Raw genomic sequence first — 23301 nt, 5'->3', positions numbered from 1 at the left:
CATCCCAGCAGGAGAAAGAAGAAATGGCTCCTTCTCCTGTGTCTAAGGCAACAGTGGCCTCACCACCAAGCTCTAGTGTCACCATCCCACACTTTATACTTGCCCAAACGCCCCAGCACCTACAAGAGGAGGCAGGCCACCAAGTTCCAAGTCCTCAAGTTTAATGGCTCCGTCAAGTTGGCTAATGACTGTCTCACAGGCAGGCAGCAGCCCATACAGAGTGACAGTGTGACTGACCGCTGCCACTCCCTGCATACTACTACCCACCCTAGGAAGGAAATGCTTTCCTGTGGCCCATGAGGGTGTGCCCTCCAAACTTTGAGTCCTTAGAGGCCGCTCTCTATTTCTCTTCCCCCACCCCAAGTACCAGGCCAAAAAACAAACAAACAAACAAACAAACAAACAACAACAACAACAAAAAAACACCAACCACCCCAGGACATCTCTTCTAAGGGGCAGAACTACACAAACCTGTTAGGATGATTTTTTAAGTCGGAAGTTCCCTATAAGCCACAGCAAAAACTTCCTTAAAACAAAGGTCAGCCTAGGAAAACAGTTCATGGCTGAGCCACAGAGTGGGCACAGGCCCATCGAAGTATAGTTGAGCCTCCAATGTGGAGAGCAGAGCCCAGCCTCCCTGAACCCCTAAGCAAACACTGAGGTGGTTTGTACTCCGGCTCTCTTCTTTCTGCCCAAAGTAATGTTGGCTTGTTGGTGACTTTGGGTTTTTCCCGTGTCTTGCCCACTGCTCTCATGTTCTGGTATCATTGTCTAGATTTACAAGACCAGGGACGGCCGAATGCCACGTCTCCAGACAGCAGCCTTTTCTGAACACGTGCCTGTGTCTCCCACCCGCATCTCTGTCAGGCAGGAAGCTCTCTGGGGTGGACGTGGGGGGCTCAAACCTGAGTGGGTCTAAAGGTCTATTCCAGGGTGTGCAGGGATGGCCCGGGTGGGGAATTCATCCCTATTTGTTGCAATGTCATTAACCTCCCATAAGAAGCAGGTGAAAGCAATTTATGCAAATCCTTTTTTCAATAGTCTGAGACATTTTACCTTTTGATAATAGGCAGACAGGCCGAAGAAAGAGCCGCAGACAAGCAAGTTTTGAGGACCCAATTTAAAATTTGAGCTACCTTTCTTTCTTAGCTCTTCAAAAGCTTCTCCGGGGGATAAGAGTATAATCCCTTAGTTGGGTACAAATGTTTGAGATTTTTGTGCTTCTAAAATCCAAGTTGAATGAGTCTTGAACTTTAAAGCTGTTCTGTCTTCTGAACCAAAAGCCACCATGTGCTTCCGTCCTGGGGGCGGGGTGCAAGCATCTCTGTCCTGAGCCTGGAAGGAGCAGACACTTGAAATTCCACCCTGCAGCTTCAGAGCTGCGCTGCTGGCCTCTTCTCCTCCACCCTCCAGCCCTGGCAAGTCTCCCTGCCCAGAGCATTGCAATTCACAAGCACCTGGGGGCCGGAGAAGGCAGGCGATATCTGGAAAATCACCGGAGAAGCTTCTGTGTGTCTTTCTGGCTTGCTACACCGCCGCATGCGGCCCAGTGGGTTCCAGTGCTAGGCTGAACAGCCCCACTACAGGGTACTCGCTAGCTGCCTGTGGGTGTATGTGATCCCCAAGGTCCACAGGGTAAGCTGGGGCCACAAGTTCATGTAGCTAAGAGGATGTCACCAGGATAGTGCTGGGCTGGGCACTGTCACTTGGTGAAGAGGAAGAGCTTCTGTTGGCAGGGAGGAGATAAAGGCGCAGAAAAGACCCCAGATTTGCATGGCTAACCCCCCAACCCACAGCACCACACTTCCTCATTGTCACCCACACCATGACATCTCTCAAGGCCTTTTCTCCGCAATTCCCAATGAAATTTACCATCAGCCACTGGGAAGCAGTTCAGCTACATATAGCGTGTGATGTTATGGGGTCATCCCTACTGTCTGTCCATCTCTAGAACTTTCCTGTCTTCCCAAACTGGAATTCCGTGGGGACAGAATTAACAGCTGTTCTTCTCCAGGCCTCTCCCGAGATCTACTGCTCATTTTTCTCCTCCTCTCTGTAAATGTGATAGTCCCAGGAACTTCCCGAAAGTGGAATTCTACTGTATCGATCCTTTAGCATAACATCTTCAGGGTTTATCCTGTTGTGGAATGTACCAGAATCTCCTTCCTTAAAGGCAGAGACACTCTGGCATGTAGACGGACGGCATGCTGCTTATCCACCCACTTTAGGAGGGAGCCTTGGTCTCCCCCCCCCCTTTTGGCTGTTGGGAACAGTGCTTCTGTGAACAGATGTGCACTGACATCTACTGGGGTTCCTGTTTTCAGTTCAGAAGAGAAGCCACTGGGTCCTTTAGTGATGCTACATTGACCTGAGGACCCTGGCTCCCTGGGCAGCAGTGCCATTTGCATTCCTATCACTACCCAGGGCTCCAAACTCCCCAACCCCTGGCCAGGACTTATGTTTAATGTTCACAGTTGTCCCAGGAAGTGAGTTCTCGCTGTGGCCTACCCACATCGCTCGGTTTCCCACATCAGGGATGCTGGGCATCTTCTTTGTGTACTTGTTTGTGTTTGTGCATTTTTTTTTGGAGAGACAGCCCTTCAAGTCACTTGCTCACTTTGAACTAAAGTGCACGTGTGTGTGCATATGTGTGTCTTAAGAGTCCCCTGTATACAGTAGATAATAGTTCCATGGTAGTGTCCATGAAAGTTGGTTTTTTTTTAAGTTTGATGAAACCAAAGTTATCTAGTTTTGCTTTCTTTTCTTGATTTCAGTATTATATCAAGGAAATCACTACCAGGTCGAATGCAGGAAAGACTCCCTCTGTGTTTTCTCTCAAGTCAATAATTTCCTCTCTTCCACTCAATTGCGGCTCTATGTTGAGTTAGCTTTTGCACATAGCATTAGATAAGGGTATGAATTCTTTTTTTTTTTTTTTTCTGAGCGAGGAGCTCATTTTCCTAGCACAATTTATTGAAGAGACTGCCCTTTACCTATGGATTTTTTTTAAGGTCAGCTTATTCTTTTATAGTATATGGGGTAAATGGTCATTTTTAAGTGAAATTTCAGGTCAGCACCATTTTTTTAAATTATAAAATTCATTTAATATAATCTTTAAAATATTGATAATATATAAAGTCAAATATTGACCCTTTTTAGTTTAACATGTGATGTATGCCTTTTAATTTACTGTAGATTAATTATGCAAGAAAACTATGATCTGTGAAAAGTAAAGTCAACCATAATATATCGTGTTCAGTTTGGGAACTAAATACATATTAAGATGGAAGTGGGACTTTAAGTAGGTTCTGTGTCTCCTCTGATCAACAAAAGATGCTTTACTGATGCACCATTGAATGTTCTTACCCACACAGTGTAAGAGCTCCTGCTATAGCTGCTGAAGGTTGTTTATAAATGAAGAGATAAGATGAAAAGTGTCAGGCTGCTATTTGTCAATGAGTTCTGTTAGTAAACACCTTTCATATTCTGGCCATCTAAATTCTTAATACATTAAAAATTGGTTTGGGAACACCCACCCTAAGTGTCCAGTCAAGAACTAGTTTTACAGGGATAGTCATGTGACTGAGCAGAGGCGCTCTGTCAGGTACTTTGCACTGGGTCTCTGGGTGTGAAGACTTAGTACTCGTCATGGCAGAGGCCTTCCACGGGCTGGCAGCAATTGTTGGCATCAGCAGACTCAGCCAGAGCTGGTTTGGGATGGGAGAGGTGCCTTTTACTGGGAATGGCATGACATGGACAGCCCCGGAAGAAGAGAACACTGGGCTGAGGACAGGTGCCATGAAGCTGGGAGGGTGCAAGTAGCTCCCGGGGAAGGTTGGGACAGAGCGCCCCCACCTCACCATACTCCCATGCAGGATCTGCAATGTTGTGATGACCCATGGGCAGCCCTGGCTGGGGTACAAGCAGGTCTAGGTAGCAACATCTGGGGAGCATGTCAGGGGAAGAGGTACATGGTGCCCATCACTGGTGGTGCAGGCAAGCTGAGCCTCCCAAAGACATGCATTCTGTGCAGCCAAGAACCCGCCAGCACTCACGGGGTGCAGGTTGGCTGTGACTGTGGGAGAGGATCTCGGAGTCTGTCAGGTGTGAAGCAGCGGCTGGGGTGTCTTATAGCCCCGGGTGTGGGAAACAGTCTGGCAGCCAGGATGGATGCTCCAGTCAGCCCTGGAGCCTCCACCTGGAGCCAGTCCCACCGACAAGGAGGAAAGGAAACAGGGACTCTCATCCTGGCTTTGAGAAAAGCCAAGACGCATCCCTTCTTGTGAATTTATCTTCCTGAGGAAGCCATGTAGTCGCGAAGCGCAGGGAGACCCTCCCTTGAGGAGAACCATGAATATTTTTGGCACAGCCCATCAATGTCTGACCACAGGCCCAGAAGTTTAGAACTTAAAACTGTGAGAAGGACGTGCTCACTGGCTATGAAAAACTCAGCAATGTCCTCAGCTAAGGGAGGACTCTGTGCTGGAGATTGTGTGCCCAGGGGTAAGGAGAGGCAGAGAAGGCCACAGACAAATCCTAGCCATTCTGTTAGGAGCTCGGGGACAGCAGAGGGCAGCAGGGGGAGCCAGAGCTGAGTTTCTGTCTCTGTGACCCTCTCCTAGCCCAAGGCACAGTCTGAGGAGAGGGGCCACCACAGCCCCTGATGGCAGCTGCTTCCTTCCATCCGGGCACCCATCCTGAACAGGGAGGTGGCTGGTGCCCCTTCAAAGTAAGACCCTCCTGAAATCACTCACCAGTTTATTAAAAACGGTCAAGGGACAAGCTATCTTTTCCAGAAAGCATTGCTGATCTTGACTGATTTTATTTGGCAAGACTGAGTCCAGGTTGTTGCAAAAATGTTCAACTCAGTGGCCTCTGAACTTTGAAAGTTTTTTTTTCTCTTTTCTTACTCTTCCTCTGCGGTCTTTTCAGGAGATGGGGACGTCTTAGAAGTCAAACAATACCGCTTAAACACTGGATAACTACACAGCTCATTTTTTTTTTCAGGAATCCCAACACTGTTCAGTTTAAGAGTTTATCTCTCACTGGATTTTCAGCTGACTTCAAATATTTGCCTCCCCAAATTACTCAGCGGGTAGACATATCCTAGAGATCAGCTTCTTTCCTAACTGTGTGAGCCTCCTGTGGAGGCTATAGCAAAGTCCCCCAAACTCAGAAACCTAAAGCCGCACAGCACTTTTGTCTCGTTCTCTGGGCGTGTGAATTCTAAAATAGAACGCAGGTGGGGCCTAGACCTGTCAAGGACCGCCCCCGTCTCTCCCAACTTCTGCAGGTTTGCAACCATCCTTCACGTCCCTTGGCTTGAGATAAATCACTCCAGTCTCTGCCTCATCGTCCCATGAGCCGTAACAGAGACCTGTGTGTCTCGCGCATGCGCCTTCTTATAGCGTCCCAGGCACCTTAGGTCAGAATGTCGTCTGCCTTCCCCCTAACAACACATCTGCAGCAGCCACTGCCAACAGCTAAGAGCTACTGTCCAGGAGCTGGGCTTCTGCCTGCCTGTTAGGGTGTCATGGTCCACCCTCAACCCTATTCAAGCGTGCTGTCCACTGTGGGAGGCGGTGGCAGCACAGGAGCATCTAGTTGCTCTCACTGTGGGCCCAGGAGGACTTGGCTCAGCAACACCCAGGGGCATCACTCAGGTCTGACCCACCCACTTGTTCAGTGCCACCTCAGGGATGGCCACCTACGAGGACTGTGTGACCAATAAGAAGCCATACACATAACACAACTGAGCCTCTAGCCCCCTCCCAGCCACAGAGTGTTCCTCTAAATCCCTAAGGAACAGCACCTGCCTCATGTCCAACTCATGGGAGTCATTTGTGTCGCTGGCTATCCCTGCAAGAGCCTCTTAAATAGGAGCATTCTCTTTATGCCCACACAGTAGCTGTTACAGTGCTGTGAAATTAACAAGAACCTGATAAATGTTTGATGATCAGATGCTAAACTAATTAGTTAATGTGTGTTCTGCCTTGAAACAAAACTCTTGGTCCAGCTGCAGTGTACAGCAAGAGACCTTTGAGGATGTTCTAGATAGAAGGCAAAGCATAGGGAAAGACGCCATGGTCAACACTCCTCAGAGTGTGTCTGCCTGTTCTCCTGTGGCAGGCTTCCCAACAGCCTTCTCTCTCAGAGGACTCCTGCCTTCACACATCCTTTAGTAGTTGTGGTGGTTTTTCTCATCTGCCACGTTGCTGAAGCTCCTGAGTTCAAACATCCCACACACTGAAGAGGAAGGGCTGCTCCACCCAGGCCAGGCTTGTAGAGGAAGTGATCAGAGCTGGCGGAACAGATGTCCACCTCCAGCGCTGAGAGGAACAGAGGGCAGAAGACAGAGGTGACTGGTATTGGATGCCTTGCATCTGTGAAGAGAGAAGTTTACTGTGATCCTGGTAAAGAGAGAGGCTTCCTGGGTGCCCCAGGGAAGTTACTGGCCATGAGTCTCCTCAGTTAGAGAGGAGGAAACCTGGCTCGAACACCCTGCCAGCTTTGTGGGCACCTCAACTAGCACTGGGGCAAGAAAGAGCTAGGAGGTTCCCAGGCTACATGGCCTATGCAGCACATGGCCGATAAATAACAAGATATGGCTGAGATAAATATTAAAGGGGCTCAAAATGTGTTCTGCTCGCATGAGGCAGACTCATCAAAATCAGACGGGAGTTATAATTCTGTTGCAAGGCTAAGCAGGCCCAGGGTTGGCCAGAGGCTGGTTGCAGGAGCCAGATATGCATGTTCCCAGGAGGGCCAGAGAGTGATGGCTGCATGGAGCCTGAAGTCATGGTGGCAGTTTGAGCTGGGATCACTAGGAAACTGGATACTTAGGCTCCCAGTGGGGACTCTGGGGTCCCAGCCACTTAGTCACTAAAGTAGACTTTGGGGGGAGGGGCGTCTAGAGGGCTGTGCACGTCACAGTGACCAATTGGAGCATCCAGAATGGGAGACAAAATGGGCAGAAAGTTCATGTTTGTCAGAGCACAGGACTCTGAGGACTCGTTCAAAGTCGGGAGCAGGGGCCATGGGAAGGAGGTGGCATTTCCCCCTATGCACCTACTGAAGCTTAGAACAAACCCCCAGCTTCCAGCCCAGCCTGGGCTGCCTGCCCCTCCCACGCCAGGACTGTCTAGCTTGCAGGCGCCTTCCTAATTCTAAGCCCTTGACTGAGGTGACATGAAAACCGAGGAAATGAATTGCTTTAAAAATACCCTGTCGTTCTCTAAGCCATTGTTTGTCAAATTAGCACATAGTTCAGGAGCTGTGAATTCATTTACCAAGTTCATTCAAATCATTCTGATTTTATCATTTTTCCCAAATCTCACACTTATTGCAGATATATTTATTCTCAGTAGCCCCCCCCCCCCAGCATCCCATCCACTTGATGGCTTAGGAGAGATTACAAAAGGAATTTATAGCAGGTTAAAAAAAGAGACGTCACCATGGCGAGGCCACCCACAGAAAAACCAAGGACAAAGCCTTTTCCTCCTAGAGACGCAACAACGTGGTGGCGTTCTGGAGAAGACAACCCAAGGCCGGGTGGCTCACCCATTGTGGGAACTCGGTTGCCTAGAGGCACGCTGACAAACAGCCCCGTATGTCAGCATCTCAGAGTGACACCATGTTGGGAGCAATCAGTGGGCGCCTTTGCTCTCAGGTCCCCACAGCCCTGTGGAGAGGTGAGCATCACACTCTCTGCTCTGGAAGAGTTTACGGCAGGTGCTACAGAGAATGAGGCACGAGCAGGTGCCAGCAGTCAGTGTCACGACAGTTCCTGCCAGCCCAGGCCTGTGTCCACTAACAGGGATGGTCCAGGGCTTCAACGTGAATTGGGCCCACTGGGGACCCAGCTGGCTTGGAATACAGTGATCTGTCTGCATGAAAGGACCCCACACGAGCAGGTTATGATCCTGTGGCGGCTTCAAAAAAAGCCTTCGTTGTAGGTGGATGAGCAGCAGCGAGGATTATAGGGAAAATTCCAACTGCTCACCCAGAAGCCCAGTTCAAGCCCCCCTGGGTGTTAACTGAACAGATGACCTTGAGTAAGTCACTTAACTCCTCTGGGCTCACGGATCCATGCAGGACATCAGGGTGACGTCACTAGGCTGATCCCCCATCACGGAGCCAGCACTCAGCATGTGCCTGTCACCCTGCTAGCTGTCACCTCCCTTGATGAGGCTCAGGAGTAAGTGTTGCTTATAGAGCAACCAGACATCATTGTAGAGAAACGTTCATCTTGCAGATGATGGTGGGGTGGCACGGATGGCCACCGTCTCAGCAGCAGGGACCCTGTAGCCTCTGGTGTCCATCCCAAAGCTGTGGTTTCTTGTTTTGTTTTGTTGGTTGGTTGGTATTTCAAGACAGGGCTTCTCTGGTTAGCCTTGGCTGTCCTGGACTCAATGTGTAGACCAGGCTGGCCTCAAACTCACAGCAATCTGCCTGCCTCTGCCTCCCGAGTGCTAGGATTACAGGCGTGCGCCACCACCATGCCTGGCAACCCTGTGGTTTCTTAGGAGGAGGTTCAAAATATGATTTTCCTCTTGGAGGACCCTGGTGGCCTGCAGGCTCCACCAGGAAGACAGGCCCCCAAGCAGCACCCCACTTTTCTCACACTCCCTCCATGTTCTGTGGAGCAGGGTTTTCAGTCTGTGTTGGGGTAGGGATCATTGGCATGGGAGTATCCCACCTTCATTGTACTGAACATTGGCCCCGTCCTGTTCTCTGGAGCACTGTGTCCTCTGAACTCACGTGGCAGGCTCCTGTACAGTGGAGCAGTGTCCTCTGGAACTCCGTGGCAGGCTCCTGTACAGTGGAGCAGTGTCCTCTGGAACTCCGTGGCAGGCTCCTGTACAGTGGAGCAGTGTCCTCTGCAACTTCTGTGGCAGGCTCCTATACAGTGGAGCAGTGTCCTCTGGAACTCCGTGGCAGGCTCCTGTACAGTGGAGCAGTGTCCTCTGGAACTCCTGTGGCAGGCTCCTGTACAGTGGAGCAGTGTCCTCTGGAACTCCGTGGCAGGCTCCTGTACAGTGAAGCAGTGTCCTCTGGAACTCCTGTGGCAGGCTCCTATACAGTGGAGCAGTGTCCTCTGGAACTCCTGTGGCAGGCTCCTGTACAGTGGAGCAGTGTCCTCTGCAACTCCTGTGGCAGGCTCCTGTACAGTGGAGCAGTGTCCTCTGCAACTCCTGTGGCAGGCTCCTATACAGTGGAGCAGTGTCCTCTGCAACTCCTGTGGCAGGCTCCTGTATGGTGGAGCAGTGTCCTCTGGAACTCCGTGGCAGGCTCCTGTACAGTGGAGCAGTGTCCTCTGGAACTCCTGTGGCAGGCTCCTGTACAGTGGAGCAGTGTCCTCTGGAACTCTGTAGCAGGCTCCTGTACAGTGGAGCTCAGTACACTTCACTATGAGTTGCCTACTTTCTCTGCTTTAAATGAGCTGCTGCACAGGCCTGCAGTGCTGCACATAGGTAGAGGAACTTGGCTCAGGCCAATTCATCTACTCAGATAGCTACTGCCTGCTGTGGTGGGCCAGTGGCTCCCACAGTGGCATCCACCGGGGCTACTGAGATTCAGCACTGTGCTCCCAGCTGATACTGTCACCTTATCAACCTTGTCAGCTTAGGATGCTTAAGGAGGTGTCCTGCCCAGCCACAGACTCTGTGGCTCTTGCCAGGCCACAGCAGACTCTCAGATAACTTTACCATAACTTCTTTTCCTTTTCTTCTGCCTCTTCCCTCCCTCCGGCACTTGCTGTCAGCACAGGAGGAAAGCCAGCATCTGACATCTCATCTTGATGGTCTGTCAGGTGTTCTCAAGAGGACTGCATGCACTCAGTGCACCGCCTGTTCTCGTGAGACCCGCTGCCGTGCCCAAGTCAAGCTTCTCCATACCTCTCCTCAGTGTGAAGGGCAGAATGACCCCCAGGAAGCTCATCTGAAGCACAGTAAAACTGCATTTCCTCAGTGAAGGTTACAAGAGACCCCCCAAATACAAGCAGTGGGAGTGTAGAGTCCCCAGGGAGGCATGCAGCCTGCAGACAAGTGTCCGCATATGCAGCCCTTTCTCTGCTTCTGCCTTTGAGTCCACTCGCCCTACAAGGCCTGGGCTTCCTTGGTCTGTCAGATATTGACTTTTTGAGGAAGAAAATAGCTGGGACACTCTTCTCAGAGAAATCGTGTATCTCGGTTTCTAAGCTCCTGAGTTTTCTCTGTATTGAAACTGCCTTTGGGCCAGTTGCCCAGTGCTCATCACTCTGGAAAGGGTCCTTAGCATACAGACCAAGTTCCTGGGGACTCTAAGGGTCACATGATTAGCCCTGTGGGAAGATGAAAAATAAAAAGCCACTGTATTGTAATGGCCAGTATACACAGCCACCACTTTGGAGCCAATAATGGATCAAAAGATAGGGGTCTAACAGACTTCATGGTAAGAGCGTGAGGTGAATGGCCCCAGCACGATGCACAGTGCCAGCTGCACTTAGCAACGACTGCAGGTTGAAAAGTACTTGCTCTGTATTTTTGTTTTCCCAAGCATTACAGTGTGATTCATGAAATAACCGTGCAGAATTCAGGGTGCCAAGCAAGTGGAGCCCACCTAGGTGAATGTTTATCGCTTCACAATCACGGAAGATGAGCTGCACAGAAGCCTGGTGGAGCCCCATCATTCATCTACTTCTCTTTAGAGCAAACCACAGTCAGGCCGCACGGGCAGACAAGCCATCCAGGCAGCAATCAGAACACGGGTACTCAGGCGTTATTTCTACCTTGTGAAGAGGGCACACTCACTGTGTGTGCAGAGAGAGCGTGTGTGTGCCTGTCACAGTCAATGAGGGCTGCTAAGTAGGTACCTCACTGTATTCTGTGGCTGAAATGCCTGTCCCGATAAATTGCATGTTAGGACTCACAGCATAACTAGATTTCAGTGCTCATGTCAGGGATAGATACCTCCAGAGACTGGAGAATAGTGAAATATGTCGGGACGACAGCACTTGGTAAATATTTGCAAGGGACAGATGTAGATTCTGGGAACTACAAATAAGCGTCCCTGCTTAGCCCCTGTTGAAACACTAGGACCAAGTGACCTCACCGATGTGGAGGATTCAGCCTTTCTTTCCTGACAGTGCCTGCTGAGGGATGAAGGATCTGCCGTTGACATCATGGGTGCTAGTCAACACAAATTTCCTGAGGAACTTGTGGAGATTTCTCTGGTTTGTTTGCTTGCTTGCTTTACAATATCCAAAAGAAAAGATTGAGAAGTGGAGAGATAACACTGCTAGATAAATTTCAAGTAGACTATTCCCAGTTGACACTAGCTAAGAAATTCTCCACTGGGGAAGGGTGTTTATGCTGGTAGCTGTGTGTAGGAGCATGGCATGGGGCTCGACCTCCATTTTGTTCTGTGCCGAGGTTTGTTGACAACATAAAGACCCATAGTCACACTTTATTTTTTTCTTATGGCTCTGGGCTAGGAGGAAGAGAAGTGACAGGTAGGGACGGAGTTGACTCTCTCGTTCATGGTGGAGGAAAAGGAAGCCCAAGCAAGCCAGCAGATGGCAACATCTCTGAAGTGGGTTAAGCTCTATACGTTGGGCCAAGTGCAGCACATAGATATACGGGTGGGTGTGCACGTGGCCTGGAAGACCGCAGGCGTGTGCTATTGGGTGGTGTGCGAATGTCTGTGGCTTCTGAAACAGCACCACATACCCAGCAGCCTAATCAACAGGCCCCTAAGTCAAAGTGCACAGGCCGTAGCTCCTTCCGGGAGCTCCAGGGAAGGGTCCTTCCTGCCTTACCAGTGTGGTGAAATGTCCAAAGATCCCTATTACAAGGGTGCAGGCTGTGGATCAGGGTCACCCACTTGACTTCTCTGGGTGTGGCTACCTCTGAAGATCCTGATTCCTGGTGGGTGATGCTCTGAGGCCCATAGGGTTATGGCTGCAGCATGCCGTCTTCAGGACACACAACTGCACTGAGATTTTTCAGCACTGAAAAATGTTGCAAAAATCAATCTAGATATCTGACCTCCTTCATTAAACAAGACTCCAAAGATCTGAACAAGTGTGGGTCCACACATCCTCCTGGAAATACCTGGCTGCTCTGTGGCAGAACAGCCTCTCTGCCTCTGTCTCCATTTCTTAATTTCTTACCCTTTGGGAAGTCGTGCCATGTAGCTCAGTGTGATCTAGAACCCTCCATCCTTCTGCCTTAGCCTGATGGACTCTCCACAGTGTGTCACACTGGCCCTTCAGCACTGGGAGGCTACATGTGTCCCCTCTGTCCCCACATCTGAGCCAAGCATCTTCTGAATGTAGGGACATCCGTGCCCCACAGCAGAGCATCCTGGACCTTCATGATAGATGCCACACATCCATAAGCTGCTCTGACATTGCACTTAGCACATGCCTCTTTCTGGAACCCTGTAGTAAAATTTTGGTTTCTTTAACACACACACACACACACACACACACACACACACACAGAGTGTTATGGGATGTGGGGATAAGAGGCTAATTTACAGCAGCTGATAGTTTCCATGAGTGTGTGACGTTTGGAATTCTGGGAACTTTTCAGAGGATATATAAAGGCTAGGCCCCCGAGAGGTAAGGTAAGGTTGCTATGGTTGCCGTTGTTGGCTGGTTGGTGGTGGGATGCTGTTGGTTGTGACTTGTCAAGTAGTCCTGCACAGAGAAGACAGGAAAGATCAAACCTGCCCCAAGAACTGGTGCCCCAATCAGCAGGAAGTAGTCTAAGAGTAATTTTGCCTCCTTTCCTCATCTTTTTTTCTCTCCTGTCTAATATTAGGGAGTTAATAAGGGTGGAGAAGAGTGGAAGAGAAAGAAAGGAACCCACAAAATAGTAAAATGCCAGCCACAGCATCCCCGGTTTGTATATGCTTCTCTCTGGCACCCACCGTTAGCAACAGCTCTCTGGCCGCACAGTTTAAGCATGCCTGACTTTAGTACACACCCCACTCTGACACCACAGCTTGCACACCTCGCTCCAGCATCTAGCTTATTCCTCGCTGAGAGCTGAATCTGGTAAACTGCAATGCAAACTCCCATTTAAGAACCCCCTACTTCTTCTTAAAACAAAGTCCCAGCCTGAGGCCAAGGACCCCCCCCCACCCCCGACAGACTTTTTAGTTATTTATATTGACTTTTCCCTTCCTGGTTTCTATCATCCGTCCAAGGAGTCTAGCTTCCCAGGATATTAAGCCTGTGGGTGTGTATGCCAGACAATTAGGGGCACCACTGTCCCCCAGGGTTTTTGGATGCCCTGAAACTCAGGGCATGAATCTACGAAGCCAGGGACATCTGAGCCCTGAATCAGGTACATAAATCCTAAACTTGGTCTGCTGAGCTGGAGTTGTCCTCCCTAAAGAGCATGTGGGGGAAGACACTGCAGGAAGTAAAGGTCCCTGCTAGCCATTCAGAGGGCTTGCTAGGAATGCCCACATCCTGCAGTTACAGAGGCCCTGGTCCCTTCACCCCAAGGATCCCCAAGTTATAAATGGGCACTGAAGATGCTTCCCTGGCTTTCTGTCCAGTGTGAGGTGCTCTTGGTTCCTTGTGGAGAAGAAAGGATTCTCAGAGGCCAAACTCATCTTGGTAATTTTCTTAGAAATAAAATAGCTCGTTTTCATTTCAGAGGTTTCAGACAGCATAACCATTAGGAATTTCTGCACAGAACACGGTGTCATTGTCACATGCAATGTGTGCCCCCCTCCCCACCATCAGAGACCTCAGGGTGCCCTCTGACCCAGCACCCCTGTCATGGGCTAGAACCCCTCTTCTGCTGTGTGGTAGCCCCAGGTGGCTTCTTGCTACATCATACTGGAAGGGTGTCAGTTCTCAGGTGGCAATTACTCTCCATCTAAACCCTGTTTGGTCGCCAAGCTCTGGCAGAGACATAGCGGGAAGGACATTTCCAGCTCCTGGTGGTGACTTTTATTGAGCCCTGCTTGGGTTATTAAATTGCGACGACCCATGTTATGTCCATATAAAGGATTAGGATACCACACACCTGTGGGTAATGACATTATATTTTTCAGTTTATGAACCTGTAAGTCCCATAGAATTATCAATCATGTGGCAGTCATAGCTGAAGCTTAAATTTACAATAGTAAATTGCTTTTAAAAGGTGAACACACTGAGAGCCGCTTCTGAGGATGCCTTGCATTTTTACAAAAGTTTGAGCATGCATGAGGCATGTGCGGAGATGGTTGATATCCTCCTGGCTCACAGTCCAGGCTGCTGCTCCTCTCCCTCCCTCTCTCTCTCTCTCTCTCTCTCTCTCTCTCTCTCTCTCTCTCTCTGTCTCTCTGTGTGTATATCTCTGTGTCTCTCTCTCTGTCTCTCTGTGTCTGTCTCTCTGTGTCTCTGTCTCTCTCTCTCTTCTCTCTCTCTCTCTCTCTCTCTCTCTCTCTCTCTCTCTCTCTCTCTCTCTCTCTCTCTCTCTCTCTCCTGGCTGCCTCTTTTGAAGGTTGTGGTAACAGGAGTAGTTGGCTAACCAACCATATATGGTATGTAGAAGGTGGAGTAGTGGGGCAGGGGTGGGAGCTACAATTCTGTCCCAGATGAAAGGACTTGAGTGACTACAGAAAACACTGCACACCAAGGGGTCTGGGCACACTGGTCTAGCAGTGACGACTTGCTGGGGAAAGCAGAGAACTGGAAGGAATAATCACTTGAAGTCAAGAGGTAGATGAGCAATAAAAGCACCAAGGAGCACAGAGTGTGGCTTCTGCACCTAACACCTAACAGCATGCAACTTCATGCATGCAGGATATGATTTAATCTCTTGGGAGAGTTTGGAATGCCTGCTACACTCAAGTAATATTATAGAGAAAAAGAAAGACCAAGAAAGGCCAAACAGCTCGGTGGTAAAGGTGTTTTCCACTAAACATGTGACTAAAGATGAGTTCAATGCCCTAGATCGGCACGGAGGAAGTAAAGAATTGACTCTGCAAGATGTTCTTTGGCCTCCATGAGTGTCCCATCCTGTGTGTGCATAAATGTTAACACACACACACACACACACACACACACACACACACACTTTTTTTAAAAGTTGGAAAAGCATTTGCCTCATAGTCATGAGACACTGGGTTTCATCCCCAGGAGCACATAAGCCAAGGGTGGTGGCACACACCTGTAATTTCAGAACTCAGAGGATGAAAAGTTCAAGATCATGCCCAATGACGTGGTAAATTTTGAGCCAGCCTGGACTACAGGAGACCCTATCTCAGACCTTTTTTTTTTAGGAAGGCCATTTGTTTGGCTGGAGAGAAGACTCAGTGTTGAGCACTTGCTGCTTTCCCAGAGGACCCAAATTTGGTCCCTAGATGCAATCTGAGATTTCACAACCCCCTGTAACTCCAGCTCTAGGGGATCCAGTGACCTCATCTGGCATTCATTTTCACACACACACACACACACACACACACACACACACACACACACACACACGGCATGTAGACAGAGAACAAAGTGCTCTTTGGGGAACCATGCACTGAGTGAGTATAGCCAGCCTGTGGAAGTCCTGCACAGCCCCTCGACACTCACCCTCCATTGTGCAGGGGCTTTCATTAACTGGCTCCTAAAATGATTCTGAATCAGCTTGTTTAAGTTCACCCCCAGCTCTAATGGTTTTCCTTTGCTGTGTAACAAGCTTTTCCAAATACAGCAACTTAAAGCCTTGTAGTCAGAATGGGTCAGCAACCTGGGACAGACCACGAAGCCTTCCAGCTGCCACTGTTTCCGAGCTCACTGGGTGAAGGATCTGGCCCGTGTCATTACCCCAACATCCTCAGCTCTGAAGGGTGTAGATGCCAGGTGTGGCTCTGTGGTTCCCCAGCAGTCCTCTGTGGTTCCCCAGCAGTCCTCCGTGGTTCCCAGCAGTCCTCCGTGGTTCCCCAGCAGTCCTCCATGGGTCCCCAGCAGTCCTATGTGGTTCCCAGCAGTCCTCCGAGGGTCCCCAGCAGTCCTACGTGGGCCACCAGCAGTCCTCCGAGGGTCCCCAGCAGTCCTCCATGGGTCCCCAGCAGTCCTCCATGGTTCCCAGCAGTCCTCCATGGTTCCCAGCAGTCCTCCGTGTTTCCCAGCAGTCCTCCGTGTTTCCCAGCAGTCCTCCATGGTTCCCAGCAGTCCTCCATGTTTCCCAGCAGTCCTCCATGTTTCCCAGCAGTCCTCCGTGGTTCCCAGCAGTCCTCTGTGGTTCCCCAGCACTCCGTGGTTCCTCAGCAGTCCATGCTGAGAGTGACTCTACCATGCTTCCCCAAGTCGTCTCCCTAGAGTTGAGGACTGGCTGCCACCAGTTAACATCTCAACAGTCAGGTTGACTCTGATGAACCTGCCACAGGCTGGCCTTAGTAGCACTTCCTAATGTGGCTTCTCTGCTTCCTGTACTGTAGTTATGGTTGTTTCTTCCCACTTTAACTTCTGGTTTCTGTGTAGAGTGTTAAGTATGGCGTGGCTTTTGGAAGGCCCAAGGCCAGCTTGAGAGATATAGCAAGACCCTGTCTCAAAAAAAAAAAAAAAAAGTACCATTTCCCACAAGTTCTGTCTCCAGCTTTCTCCTGAGACCAACATGGCTCAAAATGGCTGCCACTTGAGGCCTGAGAGTCACCTCAATATTCCTAGCCATTCTATCCTCCTGATCTCCTGTCAGCATCAGCAGAGCTCCTGGAGGAGCTGGGTATGGTTAGGAGCCTGCAGTGTGGCCACTTGGCACACCTGTGGGTTTCCATTCAACAAAAAAATCAAGACTGTAGATAACTGAGAATCAAAAACTGTTGAAATACTGGGCTGAGGGATTACCTGCGTTTCCCATCAAGGCTTACCACCCAGCACCGGCCAGCGGCTGAGTGCGAACAGTACCTCTGATCTCTCACCCATACTGGACCAACCATTCACCTGACAGGTGCACAAAACAGACAACACAGGCCGTTCAGACCACGGCAGTGGGCGTGCATGCACCATGGTCTTGCTGCGACAAGAGGCACATGCCGTAGCACCTTGCTAGCAGCAAGGCCATCAATTCCTTATAACTATGTGTCCCTAGCTGGAACCAGAACTCTCTCACATAAAGCCTACATCACAGTGCAGGACACAGTCTGTACTGTGTGTTCCAGGAACAACCACAGAAAGACGGGGGCGGGGGAGGTGGGGCTGAGGAAAGACACCTTCAGGCGGCTGATGCGTTTAGTCAGCATGAACATTAACGGAGTCTCAGTCATCACAGCATCCCATAAGCACGTCACAAGGACCACCAGGAAGACAGTTGCATCTCACTCACAGACAACTGTGACCATTGAATCACTGTGTCAACGAGAAGAGGCTTGCAGCATCCAGTGGGGACAGGGAGCCATGGCCTTCGTCAGAGCTCCGCTCTGCTCGGCTGGAGCCGGATGGAGAGTGTGGCTAAAGCTGAGATCTTCCCTGAGAAGTGTGTGCAGGGAGCGTGTACGTTTACCAAGGATCCAGTGCTGATCGGCTTCCAAGTTTTCATTTATGCGTAGCAGACTCGTTTCCTCATCTGTAAAACTGAAACAGAAGTGCACAAATCACACGGTTCCTGGGTGAGGAAAAAAAATGAAATCTAGAATAGCGACTAAGGGGCACAAGTCACAGATTTCCCGGCTTCCTGTTTCCACAAGGCTAACAGTGCATGGGGTGAGTGAAGAGCACGCACATGTGTTACTGTATAAGACTGTGAGTAAACTGCATGCGTGTGCATATAAAGCATGCATCTGTGAACTGCACAAGCAGGCATGTGAAATACTGTCCATGTATGTGAGTAGCAGGAGAAGGCATATGAGGGAGTGTGGATGGGTTAATATGTGTGACCTGTGAGGATGTATGTGAAAAGTGTGAGCACGTATATGAGTTACTATGTGTATGGGTTACTGTGAGCATGTGAGCTTCACATGTGTGTATATGAGGCAGGAGCTTAGTACAACTATTGTGTAAGCTATGAGTGCGTGTGCATAGCAGGTTGTGTGACGGCTAATGTGAGCATGTGAGCTATGTGGGCTACTGTGTGTGGCAAGTGGTGTACATGTTATATTAAGTACATGTGTAAGCAATATGTGTGTTGAGGTATTAGTGTGAGTATATTGTTCATGTTAGTAAGTATGTGAAGGTGTGAGGCGTATGGCCTAGTGTTAGCGTATGTGTGTGTGTGTGTGTGTGTGTGTGTGTGTGTGTGTGTGTGTGTAGAGGGTGAGGTAGTGTGTACACAACAGCTCCCTTATCTGTTGATGGCATAACCAGCCAGGGACAGTGCAGAACCCGGTGCGCGGTGTGCTCCACTTTGCTCTTAACACAGACCTTAGCATCCTCGGCATATGATATATTCCCTTCCTCATTAACTTACGAACTTTCAGCTTTCACAGAGTTGTGTAGCTTTTTTTTGACACGTCTAAATTGCCAGCATTGTCCTTTGAGGCAGCTATTCAGTAAAATAAGGCTTATTCGAATGTAAGCACTAGACATGAACCGACACGGCCAAGTGACTGATGGACGCGCTGGACGGGAAGCCACGCCATGGCCAGGGCAGCACACATGAGTTAATCCCATCTCCCCCAGTGTAGAGTTTTAAATGTACAAATTGTTTTTATTTCCGTGATTTCTCTATTCAAAATTTCTGGTCTACAATTTACCGTATGTAACAAACCACAGAAATTGAGGCCACAGACACATGTATGTGAAATAACAAAAAGCCTTTATCATTCTGATAAAGCCAGGGGATTCTACACTAGAGGCCAAGCAAGAGACAGACCACAGGCCACAGTCCCACTGGCTAGAGCCTCAGGGGAAAGCGTGAGGCTGCAGGTGGGGCCCCATTGCCAGCTGACAGGTGTGGATAGCTGTCGTCATGGGCGTCGCAGCACATCCTCCTGTGGTTGGACAAAAGCAGCCAATCTGGCAGGCCTGAGGAAGAGATAGCAGAAACCTTACACAGAGACGTGCGCTGGTCAATGGCTTAAGGAGACCAGCAGGGCAGTCGGTGTTAACCTGCACTGCTGGAGCTGCGGCTTCTACTCTGCAGGGTAAGAAGTTGGGTCATGCTGAGTGTTGTTCTGAAGCAGTGGCCTGGCTAGGTCACAGGGAACACACAAAAAATATTCCGACCTTGCTTGGGCAGTGGGAAAGGGTCTTTGCTGTCGCCTAGAGAACTGCGTCACGTCCCAGTGAAATTAGGCACTCAATACTTGGCAAGAACTGTTGGAAGTGGCTTATTAAAAATATTGGTAAGAGACGATATTTCTTTAAAGATCTGTGTTTTAAATATTCAAAAGCCACTGGAGGTGAGGACAGAGATTGTGGCGATGGGGCCACACAATTTGGGACAGTCATTTTAAACTACCGCATTGGAATTCTGAAGGTAAATACAAATGGGAATTTCAGGAAGGACTGAGCTATGTTGAGTAAGGATGTGACTTTCTATACAGATCATAGTGGACGTCTGTGACACGCCCCAGCCCTCTGATGTGCCTGTGGGTCCCTGTATTAGTGTGAGCCACACCTCCAGAAATACCACCGAGTCATGTTGTAGCCATAGAGGAGAGCTGATAGACCTTCGGAATTATTATTCAACCCACTGTTATCTCAATTAACTATGTGTTTCAGAGTGACAGCTCAAGGCTGACTTTTTAAAAATGTATGTCAGGCAAACACCCAGCTGCCTTCTGCTGCCAAATTTCTATTCATATTCAACCTAAACATTTGTAAACTTACCTGTAATATAATACCAGAAATGACCACTTGATAGTGGCTCTTTCTTTGAAGACTCCCCAGTGGAAGGTAAGCTCGCTGGACTGTGGCTGCTCATTCATTGGAGACTATTTCTGTACATTAAAATACACATATTCATTTCTCCTAAAGAATATGTGAACAGTGCATTGCAGAATTACATAATTTTGAAACAAACATTTACCTCAATTGTTGTTTTATGTTTAATCCCAAAGCAATCCAAGAAAGGGCTGTTTCCAAACAGTTATAATGGACCTGTGGCTCATACCTGACAAAACACATGAAAGAGACCTTAGGTGAAAAATAGAGATGCTCCGGAAGTCCTCTGCAGTGATGGCTTGTCTCCTTTCACTGGAACACGACGGCACTACTTAGCCACTTTCAAAAAACTTAGATCCCAGTTCCTGTGGTAATGAATCTTTCTTACAAAGGTTAAGGAATTTTAGCCCAATTTTGTGAGGAATAAAAAACTAGTCATGAACATATAATATACACGCTATCCTGAATAACAACCATTAATTATGCATTTATGGCATTATTTGTAAGTCATAAACAGCTAGATCCTCCTAAGGAGAGAGACAGAAAGTCATTCATCTTGTGGACTCTCTGGAATCTGAGAATACAACCAGATGAACCTCCAGGGGGACTGCTCTGTTTGCAAACGCCTGCCCCCACCAGCCCACATTCTTTAGCACTCTGCTTTCAATGGGCAAAGCTAATGACAGCAGTAACGAAAGCCTGGGGCTTGTCATGCCCTTTGAATTATTATCTCAGAGTTTCTGGAATGAAAAGTCTACACAATCACTATGTAACTGTTAACCAACTACCAAGCACAAAATTTTGCTGAAACACACTTTATTTAAATGATTGTTACACTTACTTGTTTGGGGGAGTGGGTGTGTGCATGCCACATTGTGTTTGGAAGTCAGAGGACTACCATAGAAGATGGCTCTCTCCTCCACCAGGCTTGGCAGCAAACACCTTTATCCACTGAGCCATCTCACCAGTCAGTGCTGTTTTATTTTTAAGGAAACAGCTTCATGTGATTGTGTTAAGCCACTGAGGGAAGAGAGATCTTATTCTACAGTAAGGTTCCTATTTTTTCCATTTACAAAACTTTAGACCAGTGAAAATATGAGCCAGCGCTAGAACTAATAATAAAGTTTGAGTTGTGCTGGCAATTCTTTGCCTTCAAAAAAAAAAAAAAAAGAATAAAATAAAAAGAAAAAAGAAAGAAAGAAAAGAAAAAAATTTTTGTGTGTTGGTTAAAGAATTATTTGTTTTCCATTAAGATCAGGTAAAACATTTCAGTGAATACTTTCAGGGTGTGCCAGTTTCTCCTGATTTTGAAATGGGGGCACCGCCTCAGGAACCATGCCCAATAACTGGTCAGAAGCAAAGAGCAGGCCCCCAACCGCAGGGGGAGGAGCACATATTCTTATGTTGACCATGATTAATCTGTGGGGTGGCTGGCCCTCGTGGCACCACAGGCTAAGCTGCTGTATCCCAAAGATGGTCCTTGCGGGGGGGGGGGGGGGGGGGCAGGGGGCAGGGGGGACTTCACTGACAAGGTGTTGCAGTCCCAGGGCTGAGCTGTGCCTTTGCCCCCAAGTGGCAATGCAAAACACCACAGCTCCCTGGGAAGCTGACCCAGACAGGCACCCTGATTCCCCACAAAAACCACTAATGCTTATGACAAAATGTTATTCACTTTTCTATGTGAGAAAGGTGCTAAAAAAATTTTTTTAAAGCTCAGGTTTCACTTTTAATTAATTTAAATTCATGTTTTTATAAATGGATCCCTAAATCAAAGGCATGTTAAATACTATATATAAGCTATAAATAGTGTTTGCTTTTTAAAACACAGTTGGTTTAGTCCACACTTTTAGACATTTTCTACTTTTACCATAGCATTTAAACTTCCTGAGAGAGTGTTTTGCCTTGCCACAAGTGTGTCTCCCATACAGCCCTCCTCTATCTTTCTTAAAACTACGGTTTCTTTACCAAGTCCATGTGCTGTAGCCAGGGAGTGCGCTTCAAGGTCACTCTGGCCCCAACATGGAGAGTGAGATTCTTCTTTCAGCAAGTTAGCTTCACACACGACAAATGTAAAATGCACTTTAAATAACAAAGGATTCGCAGAGGCAAATAAATCTTTTTAAACTATATTGTTTCAGAATTTTGTAAGTTTAGGGAGCTTTCTATATGCTAGATTTATTTATTTATTTCTTCATCAGCCAAGCATTCCTAACTTCTATATAAATAATATACCCATCTGTCATCTATAAAAGATTTTGAGCAATATGTTTCCCATATATTTTGTGTTGTTTAATTTTTTTTCTACAAATGTTGCTGAAACCACATACAATGAAATGCATTAATACGTGAGAACTAAGCTTTCATGACTCAGGAAACGTAGCATATCCTTCGTGGGCACTGCTGAGTAACCATGGTTGAGGAACTTCTGTTGAGGGCTCTCCCTGCCCTGGAAACAAGAATTGAAAAGGAATGGGAACAAACAAGTCCCTTGTGGGTCTGTTTATCAGTTTCTAGGCGGAAAGAGTCCTCATGTGAAGTACAAACTCTTTCTTCTCTGCGCCCCCCCCCCCGCCCCCAACCCCCCCACTCCCATACCCCACCCTGACAGCAAGTGTGTCTGGCTGTCAGTGCGGACCTGCTCCGACCACTCACACCCTGCCGGAACGGGAACGTGAGGCTAGGGCTCTCCACTTCAGAGGCCAGCTTCCCGCGGCAGGCAGAAGCGCAGGTCGCTGGCAGGTTGCTGGTGAGAAAATACACTTTTCTAGATAGAAACGACTGCAAGAGGACTTTAAGGCCACCTCACCGTTAAAAAGCTGAGCAAAGCTTCACGCACCCATCTTCCCTCGAAGCACAGGGAAAGGCAGGTCGCTATTGCATTCCAGCTAAATCTGGACCATGGTTCTCAGACATCGCAGGTGAAGGAGCCTTTTGGGACGCTGGGGAACTAAAGTAAAACAAACATGTCTACTCACAGATTTCCACGTCTCTTGATGTTTGTGGAAAAACCAAGCTGGCTGCCTGCCTGGGCTTTCGCGCTCTGCTCTCGCCTGGCGAAGTGACCACAGGGGTCCCTGCCACTTGGAGCAAAGAGACTGTACCCCACACCTGCTTTGTGGCCTGGACCATCAAACGCGAGAAACCCAAGTGGGATGGCGCTGAGCTGTGTCTTGGGATGCCCCAGCCTCTGTGCTGGGGGCTTTTACGATCCTCTCAGTGCACCGCCTCCCTCCTTCCGAGTTCGCAGTGCTCGCTCTCAGGCCAGAGCACACAGGGCCGTGAACTCCAGTAGGCTGTGAGTGGTCCCTATGAACCAGAACCCGCGCTTGCGCGCCCTAGCCTCCTCTGCCCCGCCCAGATCGCCTGGGCGCCAAGTGCCTGCGCCTGGGCTGCAGGCCCCTGTGTTACCCGGCTGTGCCCCACCCCCTATGTCCTTTCAGCACTGTGGCTGAAGTAGGAGAGCCAGGTATCCTGACCTTGCAAAGGGTGAGCTTGGGACAGGG

The 23301-nt window shown here is 48.8% G+C and overlaps 1 protein-coding gene and 1 long non-coding RNA gene across 4 annotated transcripts in view; one reads left to right on the top strand and one right to left on the bottom strand.

Annotated features, from left to right (window-relative positions):
- Positions 1 to 23301, top strand: part of PTPRN2 (protein tyrosine phosphatase receptor type N2) — a 705670-nt gene that overhangs the window by 554797 nt on the left and 127572 nt on the right. The gene's annotated exons all lie outside the window — the stretch shown is intronic.
- Positions 13608 to 23133, bottom strand: LOC311604238. 2 transcript variants are annotated; one of them, XR_014781413.1, is made up of 4 exons: positions 22605 to 23133; positions 19944 to 20027; positions 19745 to 19854; positions 13608 to 17548 (listed from the first exon to the last, which is right to left on the bottom strand). It is a non-coding gene; the product is annotated as an uncharacterized lncRNA (long non-coding RNA). The 2 variants fall into 2 exon arrangements; XR_014781414.1 differs by having other exon boundaries at positions 22774 to 23127.

Source organism: Acomys minous, assembly GCF_964271855.1.
Source record: "Acomys minous genome assembly, chromosome: 8".
NCBI lineage: Eukaryota > Metazoa > Chordata > Mammalia > Rodentia > Muridae > Acomys > Acomys minous.
This window is presented reverse-complemented; position numbering and strand designations above follow the sequence as displayed.